We start from the raw sequence: 6,560 nt of genomic DNA on the forward strand, positions 1-6,560 counted from the left end.
GTGACTCGAGTTTGAGTTAAGCTGCTATCTAGATGAGAAATTCTTGAATTAACATTTTTTAATTCTTTATCATATGAGCATTGTGGGACTTTAAATGAAACAAACACGGATTGTACCTTCTTGATTAGTTCATCAAGCTCGTTGAATTGCACGCTGAGCGGTTTTGCTGCAAAGCACATGTCCTGTTGCTCCTTCGAGTCTTTGTTCCCACCATATGTGTTATATCCCCTCATTTGAGATACATCAGACACCATCAAGCATCTTGAACTGCTGTCCTTCTCTTTCGCAACATAAGCTTTTCCATGAGAAGGCTTCCTTACTTCATCATCCTTGGAGTCGGTTGACCAGACCTCCACTCCTCCGAATTCATCATTTGCTATTGAACCCTGCACAATTAAAGCATTCATAGACGAGTTAGCAGTAGATTTCTTCTTCCTGATCTCATCCAACTTTTTCAGTAACAATGCTTCTTCATCTTTTTACTCATCCTTTTCAGCCATTTTCTTGAGGACACAATCTTTAGCATAGTGATTCTTTCCTCCACAGTAAAAGTAGCTCACTCCCGAATCTCCTTCAGCTTTCGGTTCCTTCTTTGATTCTTCTACTTTCGGTTCTTCTTTGACCTTTTCAGAGCTATAACTTCCCTGCCAATTACGGTTCTTATTGGTGGGAAATCTTTTCTTGATGAACCTCTTGGGATTTGATACCATCATAGCATAGTCTTCAGCAGTAAGATCATAATCTTCTAAGTTGAGGTCTTCATCTTCCATTGATGCTTTACTTTTGGATTGTAGTGCCATGGAACCCAGGCCTGAAACTACATTTTTCTCCTGAAGTACGATCTTCTCTTGAGATTTCAGTATGCCCACCAGTTTCGCTAGAGAATAAGATTTGAATTGCTCATGCGCTTTAACTGTGGACACAACTGCTCTCTACTCAGATCTGAGGCCGTTCAGAAACGTGACTTTCTGCTCAATCAACTTCCTTTCAATATCATGTTTAATCATCTTGCTAAGAAGATGATTGAAGCGATCGAATGTTTGAGTCGCAGTTTCTTCGACTCTCTGCTTGAATTCACCAAACACGGATAAGAGTAAGGTTTGAATGGAGTGTTCAAGATCTTCATCCGTAGAATACAATTCCGCGCAGCATGTCCCATATTTCTTTGGCGGTAGTGCACGAACTCACCAGCCTGAAAGTGTCAGATTGAAGAGCGAATCTGATTAATCTCAATGCTTTAATATTGCACTGAAATTTATCTTTTTCATCATGGGCAACATCTTTAAAATCTTTCAAAAGATCATTATACTCCTTTTGAGTTTTAATAATCCTTGAAGTTGCAGAATGAGCAAAGGGTCCCGAAACGATTGCTTCCTAGATGAAGTATCCATTGTCCTCAGATCCTATAACATAGTCTTCAAAGTGATTTGCCCAGACTTCATAATCTTGGGTGTAGAGGATGGGAATCTTCGTTGTTGATCCAATGTTGTTCGAAATATTAATGGGATTAGATGGCGACTCGTCCATGCTTGATCGAATAACCTGTTTGAAAGATCAGACTTGTAATATATAATATTAGGGCAAAACGAACAAGTAATGAAATACGTCAATTATGGGGTGATGGCTCGATAAATATTAGTTAATGCGGAACAAACCCTAATAACTTCTTCCACAGAAGAGATGTGTATGAATTACAAGGCCTCCTGCTCTAATACCAATTGATGAGATATAAATATCTTTAAGATCGATTAGATCTTTGAAACAGGTATATAAAGAATGTAAAGCAATACTCATGAATGGATTTGAATATGTCGAATGATTAAACTTTCAATCCTCAGCAGAGCTCGATGAAGAACTTCCGCTGTAGTGGATCCTAGGGTTACAAAAAGATAACTTCTATAATTACTCCGTAAAACCCTGCTCTATTGGTTACGTAAAAGATGCGTGCAAGCATCTATAAATACACAAACCCTAGAAAATAAGATACGGATGGACAGGCCCATACCGCATAAAGGATGGGCTAGGAAGCGAGCCCAAGACGCAACACCAATAACCCAACAATTACATCTTTTACATTTGGTAATATACAATAAGGAAAGTATGGGACTTTCCTGGGAATACGTGTTAAGTAAACAGAACAGTTTAACAAGCCGGATAACCAAACTATACATTTTCACATGAGTTGACATGTTTTCAGTGTACAAACTTACTATACTTTACATGTGTGAAACAACAACCAACTTTTAAGAAAATATGGGATTTTCTTGGTGTGTGTAACATTTCAGAATCAGAAAGGAAACTTGAACATTTTCACAAACAAAAACCGCTTATGAAATCACCAGCGTTATGCTGATTTTTAAACCGCTTGTGTTCTCAGGTCAGCGTTAGAACAGGTACCCGAAGATCCCTTTTTGGTCAGAAGATGGAGTACATGAAGACCCGTTTCATTTTGTTTATATATACTATGTATCACAACTGTACAAACTTTACTTTTGAAACAACTGTAAAACTTTTCTTATGTAATGTAATGGTTGTTTTACTTTACTTACTATGTGCATTGGATTTGATACTCAATGTGGAGTCAACCCCGGAAATGTTTCCGCCTTCGGTTTTCGGGGTGTGACATAATGTGTTGCAAGTCCAGTTTTGCAAGCCTCACGGTCATATCTAAGTCCCAACTATGATTTGGAAGGGTTAAATGGCTCAAAAACCCCATTATTGTGTGTTTACGGCCCAAGCTTATTCCTTGGCCATAAACACATGTTCCAGGTCCTAAATCTCATTTTGAACTCGGATTTGAAGGCCTAAGAGGTTGAATAACAAGCTAGGAAGGTTACCTCTATGATTTGGAGCCTTAATTTAGAGTGAGGAAAGAGATTAGAGAGAGAGTAGTGAGATGAAGCCAAAAGCTTCAAATGAAGGCTTAGAACACTTTATATAGTGTCTAAGTTTTGGATACGATGGAATTCTACCCGATACCGGCGTTAGGCGAGGCTTTTGGTCATACCCGATTGAGTTGCCGTAACCCGATACGGTAAATTCTAGAAATATTCCGATCACTAATATGGGGTGTTAAAATGATTTCTAAATGTACTAAGACACCGATTAAGTCATTTTAGATACGTACAAGTTAATGACTTAATTAAACAAGAAAATCGGAATCGAATTTGGAAACGACGATTGGTTGGTTGAATTGAACTACGAAAGAGTTACAAGAAGTGGTACGGAAATTTTGGGTTGTTACATTATCCCCCCATTAGAGGGAATTTCGTCCCGAAATTCAAAGTTAAAACACGAGACAAGATACAAATCATGGATCTGGAAATAGTTGTGGATACTTCTGTTTCATTGAGTCTTCCCGCTCCCAAGTGAATTCCGGTCCCCGCTTGGCATTCCAGCGGACCTTCACTAACGGGATGCAACTTAGCTTTGTACGTTTGACTTCTCGATCAATGATTTCGATTGGTTCCTCCACAAAGTTGAGGTGTTCATTGATCTCGATCTCATCTATGGGAATCGCTAGGGTTTCATCAGATAGGCACTTTTTGAGATTTGAGACATGGAAGACAGGATGAATGTTACTGAGTTCATGAGGTAAACGAAGTTTATAGGCAACTGGACCGATCCTGGAGAGGATCTCGAAGGGTCCAATGTATCTAGGGTTAAGTTTCCCGCGCTTACCAAAACGTACAGTGCCTTTCCATGGCGAGAAATTCAATAGGACATGGTCTCCAACCTAGAATTCTAGTGGTTTCCGACGGTTATCAGCGTAACTCTTTTGACGATCTCGTGAAGCTTTCAGTCGGTTACGGATTTGAATGATCTTTTCGGTGGTTTCGCGGATGATTTCTGGACCAGTGAGAGCACTATCGGGGACTCGACTCCTGGCTAACTGTGTATCCCCCACCTCGGCCCAGCACATAGGGGATCTACACTTACCACTGTATAGGGCTTCAAACGGAGCAGCCCTAATGCTGGTGTGGTAACTGTTGTTGTATAAGAAGTTGATCAAGGACAGATGTGTGTCCCATGGCTTTCCAAAGTCAATAACACATGCCCTAAGCATGTCCTCCAGAGTTTGGATTGATCTCTCACTCTATCCATCGGTCTGAGGATGATACGCCGTGCTCATATCTAGTTTGGTTCCAAGGGCTTTCTGAAGGGACTGCCAGAATCTGGAGATAAACCTGCTATCTCGATCAGAGATAATGGATACAGGTGTTGGATAAGGTATCTAAGTCCATAACTATTTCTGGTATGTACTTGACCCGACCCGGCATGGTCCATTTGGGTTGCATGGCACCATGCAATTGGATAAACTAAATGAGAGAAATAACACTTGGAGATTATTAATATATTATAAGTTCTAATACATTAATAATATTATTTGATTAGTTTGATCAAGAATTAATTTAGAATTAATTAAGTGATCAAAAGATAACTAATTAAATATATGGGTTGATTAAGTAAATCATCCATATCTTGTATTGTGGGCTAAAAGGCTCCATGGATCATCAAGTTGGGTTCCACCCATAGGATGCTCCATGGATGCTCCATGGGAGTTACAAACCCATGGGTCATGGAAATGAAGAGTCATGACACATTAGGGTTTAACCCTAGATGTGCCAACACTATATAAGAAGCATAATCTCCACCAAAATCGGTTGCAAAAAAGAAATAGAGGGCTTAGCCGATTTGAAGAAGTGAGTATACTCTCATAAGTTCTTCCAAGAGCATTTGGTGTTGTGTGAAGCATTTGAGGCATCACCACTTGAGGTGCTAGGCTCACAAGGTTTCAAGGAACACAAGCAACAACAAGGTAAGTTATTCTATCTATACTTTATGTTAAAATTGTTCCCCATGTATGCTAGATAGGATATAACCTTGGAATTCAACTTTGCATGACAAATTAGACAAACATAGATCCAAGGTTATTAGGGTTGCATGTACACTTAGGAAGTGTTAGAATGCTCAAAACCCATCAGTGGTATCAGAGCCTAGGCTTGTTTGTTCTTATTTGTGCTTAAAAGTTGAAAACAGAATCGGAAATTTGCTGTCTGCGATCGGACTCGTCGAGTCCATAGGGGGGACTCGTCGAGTCCATGTGTATCTTCAACCAACTCGGCGAGTCATGTTCATGCACTCGGCGAGTAGGGTCGAATGAGTGCAGAATTTCGATTCAGTTGCTGGAAAATGAATTAGAAACATTACCCTAAACTGTTTTAGTAAATATAAACTTGTTTTTGGTGGTGTAATGTTTTGCTAATTCATTTACAACAACTAGTTATCAAAATTACAAAGTTTTATGTAATTTTTGATTATGTTCATATTCATGTTCTTGTTCTTATGATGTTTTAGATGATCATAGGAATTATTTGTAACCTATTTGGTAGTTTAATTCTTGATCATAATGTGTTTTAATGGAGTCCATAACTTATCCTTAAGTTATGGAAAACCAAGAGTCACTTGAGTTAAAAACCATTAAGAAAACACAAGAGTTATAAAAATGAAGAGTCTTCATTTTATGACTCTATTAAACTCATAAGTTACAAGAAATGAAAAGTTTTGAAAGTTACAAAACTTGCCCTCAAGTTTTGGAACAAGTAAAGTTAAGTTAAAACTTTAGTTCCAACCCCTAGAATTTTAAAAGTTAAAATTCAACCCTTATACTTATATTATGATGATTTAATAATTATATATATATGTATAAGAACAAGTCGTCTTACCGCCAGTACGCCTCATTCACGAAGCCGGTCTATAAGGTGGGTATAAGGTTGTTGCCTATAAAATGGTGACTTAATGGGTGAATATTCTCACCCACCGCTTGCTTGACTGGTGGAGGGTCGTTAGCCGAACGGGTAAGACAAGGACTTATAAATTCTCATTCAAAGTATGATGAATATAATAAAGTAACTAAATGTTTATTAAATTCCCAATCTTAGTTACTTTAGGAAAAATGTGAATAAGGTGCTAATCCATGAAATTACACTTTACACTTTGTCTGAGTCGTTGGTGGAGCGTGTGTGGTTAACCGGCACACTAACTTGGATTTAACAAGGTAGGTAAAGGGTGACTTAAGGTTTATTATAGTATCGGTGGAGCGTGTGTGGTTTACCGGCACATCGATTGAGTGATAAACTTTAAGGGTACCAAGTGATTTGCATGGTTACTTCACACCTCGTTTTGTGATCCTCGGCATCCCAGTCACAAAACCTGGAGGGCACTCCCGAGATTGAAACATGCCTTTGAAAAGTTCATTGGATCTCAAAGAATCTAGGAATTTCTAAAACCAATAAAAACTAAATATTTATTATTTCGGTTTTCGTGGTGGAAATTGGTGAATCGTCATTCACCTACCTTTCCAATATGGTATAGCTTAGATTACGGCATACCTCTTCTAAGTTATATTATATTGTGATTGGATCCTAGCCTTAATATTACATTTGGGTGTTTTATTAAGGACTCTCTTAAATCTAAAACTAAACTTGTTCTTCTTTTCAGATGTCTTCAAATAATGCTTCTGGCTCGAATCCTAATGGCTCCTTTACTCTTATGAGTCT

This window comes from Lactuca saligna, chromosome 8 (genome assembly GCF_052625555.1).
Source record: "Lactuca saligna cultivar CGN05327 chromosome 8, ASM5262555v1, whole genome shotgun sequence".
NCBI lineage: Eukaryota > Viridiplantae > Streptophyta > Magnoliopsida > Asterales > Asteraceae > Lactuca > Lactuca saligna.